At 47.2% G+C, this 9638-nt stretch overlaps 1 non-coding gene across 1 annotated transcript; it reads left to right on the top strand.

Moving 5' to 3' along the window:
* Positions 1–8819: 8819 nt before the first annotated feature.
* On the top strand, positions 8820–8890 carry TRNAR-UCU (transfer RNA arginine (anticodon UCU)). Its single transcript has one exon. It is a non-coding gene; the product is annotated as a tRNA-Arg (tRNA).
* The last annotated feature ends 748 nt before the right edge of the window (positions 8891–9638 follow it).

Below are 9638 nucleotides of genomic sequence, written 5' to 3'. Positions count from 1 at the left end.
TCATGTGATCCCATGAGTGTCAGAATAGAACTGTGCTCCACGGCGTTTTCAATGGCTGATTTTTTGAAAGTAGATTGCCAGGACTTTCTTCCGAGGTTCCTCTGGGTAGATTTGAACCACCAAACTTTTGGTTAGCAGTCGAGTTTGTTAATCGTTTGCACCACCCAGGGACTCCAGGATCTCTGCTCTAGTGTCACCTAATCAAAGAAGCCTTCCTGACTATCCATCTAGAAGAGGGATCCCTCCCTCCCCTGTCCTCTGCATCCCCTGCCCCCTTTGCCCTGCTTTATTTTTCTTCATAGTGGTTATCAGCACCTGATGTATTAAATATTTGTTTATTATTTCTCTACTTCACTTTGAATGTAAGTGACTATGAAAATAGAAGCCTCATCTGCTACGTCTCCCCAGTGCTAGAACAGTGCCTGGCACATAGATGTTGTTCTCAGTTGCCATCGAGTGGACTCTGACTTATGGTGACCCCGTGTACAGCAGAACTAAATGTTGCCTCGTCCTGCACCACCTTCAGGACTGTTGGTATGTTAGAGTCCATCACTGCAGCCACTGTGTATTTTGATCTTCCAGCACTATATCAGACAATGTTTTGTTGTGATCTATATGGTTTTCATTGACTAATTTTCAGAAGCAGATCCCTAGGTCTTTCTTCTTAGTCTATCTTAATCTGGAAGATCCACTGAAACCTGTCCACACGGGTCACCCTGCTGGTATGTGAAATACCGGTGGCATAGCTTCCAGCGTCATAGCAACACGTAAACTACCACAGTATGACAAACTGACAGACGGGTGGTGGTGGTGCATAGTAGGAGCTCTATAAATATATGCCGATTGAGTGAATGAATTGTTAAAGGTAAACATTTAAGTTATCTCACAGTTTCTGTAACCCGTTTTAGCATTTCCTGCATTAAAAAAAATTGTAATGCGATATATATAACGAAACATTTGCTATTTCTACCATTTTTATGTGTACAGTTCAGTGATATTGATTACGTTTCCCGTGTTGTGTAACCATCACCAGTATCCGATTCCACATAATTTCTTGCATTTTTATCATACGAGGACCTCAAAGAATGGTGTTTACTGCAGGATCTCCTGCCCCTGAGAGGCTCTGAGTATGAGCATGACAGTGGGTGGCTGAGTCCAGAGGTCCTGCTCACCCCAGAAAGGGAGAGGGGCCAACCATAGCCCTGGTGAGTGCCAGAGGCTGAAAATGTCCCCCTTGCAGGGATGGAACGAGGAGGCGCCTATGAGCTACAGGGAGGAGGCAGCACGGTCTATGGCCCCGGTGGCTAGGGCTCTGTCCTAAAAAAGTCCCAGCCCAGGGGGACTTGGACACAGAATAAATAATCGGGCAATGAGAAGATACAGGCAATGAGGAGAATCTTCCAGAAGGGCATTTGCAGGATGAGTAAAAGCTGCTAAGCTGACTTGAGGAAAAGAGAGAAGTGCAGACACAGATACATGGGCAGGTGCATTGGTGAACGGACATTCCGACCCCTAGGAGATCATGGGTTCTGTCTGAGAAAAGGGCACAGAGTGGCCAAACTCTGGATTAAACAAAGAGGAACTGGTTTCTTCACCGCAGGACTTGTCAGGGCCTTTATTATGCCAGTGTAAACTGAGGCTCACCAGGAGGGGGATAGAGTGTGCCTGACTTCCCAAACTGATATGCTCCATGGAGCACCCTCAGGGCCCAGAAGCATTTAACTCACCTTGGGAATTACTGACAAGAGCATAGAGGTACATGGCAGGGGCTGGAATTGGGAAGGGAGAGCCTACTGGGAATGAAGCCAAGGCCCATTTGTAAACTGTCTGAATGCCTTGCAAAGGAGTTTGGGCTTTGTCCTATAGGAAGCTGCTGCTGAGGAATTTGCCTTTAATTTGGATCTACTCGGTGACTAAGGCACAGGATGCAATCAGAATGCTGCAGGGACTCCAGTGACGGCCTGGCACTGGGGCAAACTAGAGAGGCACATGTGCCCATGTAGGGAGGGAAAGGCTGCTATGGACAGCCTTGTAGATTCTTCACTGCACGACTGCAAGAAGCATCAACCCCAGAAACTTTACAACAAGAATGGTGCCTCCTGGAGCTGTGGAGTGCACATCCCGACCACCTGTACATGGCAGTGCCCACTCAGCTCCAGTGAATCGCTGCCCAGGGGGACAGTGCAGTAGACTAGTGTTCACCAGTATCTAGTAAACTAGGGTTCACTGAGGACTGTACTTCTCAGCCCCCTTGCAGTGAGGATGGGCCACATGACTAGTTCCAGCCAATGAAAAGTGAGCAGAAGCCTGAGGTGTGTCACATGCAGAGGCCGTGCCAACGTTCATGCGCTCTTCTCCTGGCTCTCTCTTTCCCTGACAAGGCCATGGGTGCCAGATGCCACCAAAAGATGGTGGTGCTCCATCAGCCTGGGTCTCTAACTGACTGTATAGAGCAGGACCCCCCCACCCCCTGCCCACCTGCATTGGACAGCTACGTGAGTAAGAAATAAACGTCTGTCGTGGGAGGCCCCTGAGATTTGGCGATGCTTGTTACTGCAGCATACCCTAGCCTGTCCTGACCTACCCAGAAGTAGGGCCAAATGTGGTCCTGACTTCTGATTTTGAAGAGAAGCTGGAAATTCAGATTTTCATATGAAATCTTCTGATGTTAAATGTTGGGCACCAATTAAAAATAATACAAATTACAGTGCAGGCTGTGCAGAATCCCTCTGCTGGCCGGGCATGGTCTACTGGCCACTGGTTTGCCACTGATCATCTCAGATTACGAGGTGGGGCCTTGTTGCTGTTGTCGTAGGCTGCCATAGGGTCTGCCTCTGACTCCTGGTGACCCCATGCACAACAGAACAAAACCCTGCCTGGTCCTGTGCCATCCCCATGCTTGGTTGCAGATCGAACCATTGTGAAAATCCATAGGGTTTTCATTGGCTGATTTTTGGAAGTAGATCGCCAGGCCTTTCTTCCTAGTCCATTTTAGTCCGGAAGCTCCACTGAACGCTGTTCAGCATCACAGCAATGCACAAGCCTCCACCGGCAGATGGGTGGTAACCACATATTCGGTGCATTGGCCAGGAATTGAACCCAGGTCTCTGGCATGGAAGGCAAGAATTCTGTCACTGAACCACCACCGCCTTAAACCCAAACCAAACCATTGCCGTCAAATAGATTCCGACTCACAGCGACCCTGCCTTAGAGGACTGTAAATAGAACATGAGCTAAATCGTTTTTTTTTCACTTTCCTAAGCAATCTCAGATACACTTGTGGGCGTATCGGGACAGAATGAGACTCTCTGGTATGTGATTAACTGGAAGAGAACGCCTGGTTAGAAACAGAGAGAAAGAAGATCATGCTACAGCTCTTTTAGAACTGCTGAAAGGCAGCATTCAGGTGTTTGAATGCCTGTGGACCAGCAGCTCTGAGACGCTGGCTGAATTGGCCATCATTGAGTCAGGACACGATGATTAAGACTCGGAGTTCAAACCCCAGCTCTGCTACTTGGTGTGTGACCGTGGGCCAGTCACCTCAGCTCTCTGAGCCTCAGTTTCCTTGTGAGGAAGTTGGCAGGCATCGCAGAAACCACCTTCCAGGGATGCTGTGAGAAGGAAGTGAGGGGTGTGTGTGTGTGTGTGTGTGTGTGTGTGTGTGTGTGTGTGTAAGTAAGGCACTCAGCACCCAGGGAGGGCTCCATGAGGGCCAGTTTTCGCGGTTATTGTTCTGTTTCTGTCTGGAGTCAGTCAACGGGTGCAGAGCTGGCCCTGAGACTGTGTTCCCTCCCTGCCGCAGGAGGCTCAGCCAGGGACGGGACCAGGATCAGACTTCCTGAGATACACACAGGCTGAGTTTTTCTAGGTCTGGTCAGGAGCAGACTGGCTATATTAGTTTCTTGTTGCCCATTGAGTATTATGGAATCCCTAGGTGGTTTAAACGGTTAACACGCTTGACTGCTAACCGAAGGGTTGGAGGTTCAAGTCCACCCAGAGGCATCTCAGAAGAAAGGCCTGGTGATCTACTTCTGAAAAACTAGCCATTGAAAACCCTCTGGAGTACAGTTCTACTCGGACACACATGGGGTGGCCATGAGTTGGAGGTGACTCGATGGCAATGGGTTTCATTGTCTGTTATTTCCTACTCCTACACACTGGGCTTAAAACAACACAAATTTATTCTCTTGCAGTTCTGGAGGCTGGAAGTCTGAAATCAGTTTTACTGGGCTAAAGTCAAGGTGTCAAGAAAGGATGGTTCTTTTTGGAGGCTCCAGGGGAGAATCCTTTTCCTTGCCTTTTCCAGCTTCTGGAAGTCGCCTGCCATTCCTTGGCTCATGACCCCTCCCTTGTATCACTCCCACCTCTTGCTTTCGTCATCAGCTCTCCTACTTCTACAGTCAAATCTCTCTCTGCCTTCTTCTTATAAGGAAGCTTGGGGTCACATTTAGGGCCCATCCATATAATCCAAAATAATCTCCCCATCTCAAGATCCTTAATCACATCTGCAAAGCCCCTTTTGCCATATAAGGTAACATCCACAGGTTTCATGGAATAGGACATGGACTTCTTTGTTGTTGTTAGGTGCCGCCAAGTCGGTTCCAACTCATAGTGACCCTGTGTACAGCACAATGAAACGCTGCCTGGTCCTGTGCCATCCTCCCAATCATTGCTATGTTTGAGCCTACTCTTGCAGCCACTGTGTCAATCCATCTTGTCGAGGATCTTCCTCTTTTTCACTGACCCTCTACCTTACCAAACATGATGTCCTTCTCCAAGGACGGGTCTCTCCTAATAACATGTTCAAAGTATATAAGATGAAGTCTTGCGTTACTCGCTTCCAAGGAGCACTCTGGCTGTACTTCTTCCAAGACAGACTCATTCATTCTTCTGGTAGTGCATGGTATATTCAATATTCTTCACCAACACCATAATTCAAAGGCATCAATTCTTCGGTCTTCCTTATTCATTGTCCAGCTTTTACATGCAAATGAAGGATTGAAAATACCATGGCTTGGGTCAGGTGCGCCTTAGTCCTTAAAGTGACATCTTTGCTTTTCAACACCTTAAAGAGGTCTTTGGAGCAAATTTTCCCAATGCAATACATCATTTGGTTTATTGACTGCTTCTTCCATGAGCATTGATTGTGGATCCAAGAAAATGAAATCCTTAACAACTTCAATCTTTTCTCCATTTATCATGATGTTGTTTCTTGGTTCAGTCGTGAGGATTTTTGTTTTCTTTTTGTTGAGGTATAATCCATACTCAAAGCTGTAGTCTTTGATCTTCCTCAGTAAATTCTTCAAGTTCTTTTTGCTTTCAGCAAGCAAGGTTGTGTCATCTGCATATTGCAGGTTGTTAATGAATCTTCCACCAATCCTGATGCCACGTTCTTCTTCATATAGTCCAACTTCTCAGATTATTTGCTAAGCATACAGATTGACTAAGTATGGCGAAAGGATACAACTCTGATTCACACCTTTCCTGACTTTAAACCACTCAGTATCCCCTTTTTCTGTTCAAACGACTGCCTCCTCGTCTATGTACAGGTTCCTTATGAGCACAGTTAAGTGTTCTGGAATTCTCATTCTTTGAAATGTTATGCATAATTTGTTATGATTCACAGTGTCAAATGCCTTTGCAGAGTCAATAAAACACAGGTAAACATCTTTCTGGTATTCTTTGCTTTCTGTCAAGATCCATCTGACATCAGCAATGATATCCCTCTTTCCACATCCTCTTTTGAATCCAGCTTGAATTTCTAGCAGTTCCCTGTCAATATACTGCTGCAACCACTTTTGAATGATCTTCAGCAAAATTTGTCTTGCATGTGATCATAATGACATTATTCAATACTTTCCACATTCTGTTGGATCACCTTTCTTTGGAATGGGCACAAATATGGATCTCTCCCACTCAGCTGCCCAGGTAGCTGTCTTCCAAATTTCTTGGCATAGATGAGTGAGTGCTTCCAGTGTTGCATCCATTTGCTGGAACATCTCAACTGGTATTCCATCAATTCTTGGAGCCTTGTTTTTCACCAGTGCCTTCAGTGCAGCTTGGACTTGCCCTTTAAATACCATCGGTTCTTGATCGTATGCTACCTCCTGAAATGACTGAATGTCGGCCAATTCTTTTTGGTAAGGTGACTCTGTATATTCCTTCCATCTTCTTTTGATGCTTCCGGCATTGTTCAATATTTTGCCCATAGAATCCTTCAAAATTGCTACTCGAGGCTTGAATTTTTTCTTCAGTTCTTTCAACTTGAGAAATGCTAAGTATGTTCTTCCCTTTTGGTTTTCTAACTCCAGGTCTTTGCACATTTCATAATAATACTTTACTTTGTCTTCTCAAGCCATCCTTTGAGATTTTCTGTTCAGCTCTTTTACTTCATCACTTCTTCCTTTCGCTTTAGCTACTCAACGTTCAAGAGCGAATTTCAGAGTCTCTTCTGGCATCCATTTTGGTCTTTTCTTTCTTTTCTGTCTTTTAAATGACCTTTTGCTTTCTTCATGTATGATGTCCTTGATGTCATACCACAACTCGTCTGTCCTTCAATCATTAGTGTTCAATGTGTCAAATCTATTCTTGAGATGGTCTCTAAATTCAGGTGGGATATGCTCAAGGTTGTATTTTGGTTCTTGTGGACTTTTAAAAAATTTTCTTCAGCTTCAGCTTAAACTTGCATATGGCAATTGATGATCTGTTCTGCAGTCGGCCCCTGGCCTTGTTCTGACTAATGATACTGAGCTTTTCCATAGTCTTTTTCCACAGATGTAGTTGATTTGATTCTTGTGTTTTCCATCCAGTGAGGTCCACGTGTATAGTGACTTTTATGTTGTTGAAAAAAGGTATTTTCAATGAATAAGTCATTGGTCTTGAAAAATTCTATCATGCAATGTCCAGCATCATTTCTATCACCAAGGCCATATTTTCCAACTTTCTTCTTTGTTTCCAACTTTCACATTCCAGTCACCAGTAATTATCAATATCTCTTGATTGCATGTTTGATCGATTTCAGACTGCAGAAGTTGGTAAAAATCTTCAATTTCCTCATCTTTGGCATTAGCAGCTGGTGCATAAATTGGAATAACAGTCATATTAATAGGTCTTCCTTGTAGACTTTATGGATATTATCCTATCACTGACAGCGTTGTACTTCAGGATAGATCTTGGAATGTTTTTTTGACTTTGGATATGTTTAGGGGCCGTTATTCAGCCCATCACACAAGATGAGCACGTGTGTATAACTCTAGATGGGGATGTGGCTTGCTTGGTGACTTCAGCAGCCAGGAGGAAGCACCCGAGAAGTGAGGTCCTTGTCCTACAGAGCAGGATTCTGCTGTGCTGTGCCCTCATCTTCTATGAGACTGTGGGCACAGCACTTCTTCCCACCCCTAGCTTCCTCTGTATAATGGGCATGGTGATGGTGTTTACCCTGGAGACCTTTCATTTAACCAACAAAGCATGGGGGATACAGACAAAAATTGCATCTCGCATAAAGCTTCTATTCTAGTAAGGGTGATAGTCCATGAGGAAGGCCAATGCATGGTATGTTAGTCAGTGGTAAGTGCTAAGGAGGGAAATCAAGCAACGATAAGCAGAGGAAGGATTGGGTGGCCCCCCCGCCCCCCCAACCTGAGTTGTGAACCTTCAGTCCGTGTGCATTAATTGAGCACCTATTACGTGCCAGGCACTGATCAGGAGCTGGGATACAGTCATGAATCAAAAAGATGCAGCCCTGTCCTTGAGGATCTTACATGTTAGCGGGGGGACAAAGCCAATGAGTAAATGAATGGGATGGTTTTAGATAATGACAAAGCTATGGCAAAACCTAAATGGTACCCTGGACTAGTATGTGATGAGGCCGTTCAGTTGGGGTGGTCAGGGAGGGCTTCTCCAAGGTGTCAGCTGAGGCAGAGTCAGCTGTGTGGGGGTCCAAGTAGAGGAACAGCGAACGCAACATAGAGCTGAGGCACCTAGAACGTCCAGTCCAGTGTTTGGCACACAGCAGGGGCCTGACAGATAGTGTTGTCAGCAATTTGGAGGGGAGGGGGGATTCCTGGGATAGGATATCTGGTCAGGGGCCAGTGCTGTGGCCAGTACTTCTGAGCCATTGGTCCTAGCATTTGTACACACAGTATCTCCTGGCTCGCCTGTCCACACCCAGTGGCCACCTTAGGCAGGTGAGAGCAGGTAAGGGCAGGTTAGGCAGGCAGGATCCAGGACCAAAACAGCACACAGTTGGGAAGGAGCCGGCACTGGGCTCCCGACTCCGGAGTGGAGTCCTGCTCCCTCATGCAGCTGGTTCCTTTAACAAGACCATCTGTCTGGTTTTCCGCACTCCACTGAGCCTGATGGGGCCATCCATCTCTCGTCCCCATCCCACCTGCCTACGACTACCCAGCCCCACATCCCCACCAGGCTCTGAAGGGGCTGTGGCTTGGCCTCTGGCCCCCATGTTTATTCTTCTCATCTGGCCACATCTGGCCTCCGTGCTGAGTCACTTGCTCCATCTGCCTGTCCTCACTGTTGGATGGCGGCTCTCTCCTCCTGGCTCTCTTGGAGCCACGTGGCGGCCCACACATCAAGTGGGTGCCAGGGTCTGCACATGCCTGGGGATGTGCCTGTGACCAGCTCCTGGCGGCCCATGTGTGGGGGTAAAGGGAGCACTTCATGTCCCCCTGCAGCCCTGTAGGGTCAGGTGCTTCATTGGCTGAGTGTCCAAAGCCACAGCCAGGCCAGGCAGAAAGGATATATCTCAGGTTTGCTTGTTGCTGGAGACTTTCCATTCTGCACATGAGCACAGAAGTTGAGGGGCAGTGCTGGTTCAGTGGTAGAATTCTTGTCTTCTATACAGGAGGCCCAGGTTTGATTCCTGGCCATTACATCTCGTGTACAGCCTCCACCCGTCTGTCAGCGGAGGCGTGTGTGTTGCTATAACGCTGAAGAGGTTTCAGAGGAGCTTTCAGACTAAGACAGACTAAGAAGAAAGGCCTGGTGATCTACGTCCAAAAATCAGCCAGTGAGAACCCTATGGATCACAATAGTCAGATCTGCAGTCAATCGTGGGAATGGCGCAGGATGGGCAGCGTTTCATCCCACAGTGCGTGGGGTTGCCATGAGCTGGGGGCCGACTGGATGGCAGCTAACAACAACAACAAACAATAGTCTGTAGAAGCAGCATAGAAATACAAGGAGGCTGTGTAAAGTGGGAGTCAAGGCGTTGGGTCCTTGGGCCGACTGCTGCACTTCCCTGGCCTTCAATTTCTCCATCTGTAAAATGGAGATAATAATAGTACCTACTTCACAAACTAGGAAAAAAGGTAGTGTACCCAGGGTCCTTAGGACTTGTAAACGTAGCTATGCGTAGGTGTTGGGCTGGGGAGTCTGGCTCCCCTGAACTGGAGAGCTCTGGGGCCCTGCCTAGCCATGCGGGGAGGTCTGCAGCAACATCGCCATGGTAGCCCTGATTTCCCAGGGTTGGTTTGGTTCATCACCCACCAGTCCATGGAGCTTCCCTTCAAGGTCCTGCGGCCAAGGATAGCTCCTTTTCACCCAGGCAAAGCAGGAAATCCCAGTCCCAGGTGCACCTTGCCCAGAAGCAGTGCTCCCTCCTTCCCTCCCTGAGGAGGGAA

This window comes from Trichechus manatus, unplaced genomic scaffold (genome assembly GCF_000243295.1).
Source record: "Trichechus manatus latirostris isolate Lorelei unplaced genomic scaffold, TriManLat1.0 scaffold00011, whole genome shotgun sequence".
Taxonomy (NCBI): Eukaryota; Metazoa; Chordata; class Mammalia; order Sirenia; family Trichechidae; genus Trichechus; species Trichechus manatus.
Note: the sequence above shows the minus strand (reverse complement) of the source record. Positions and strands in the feature narration are given on the sequence as shown.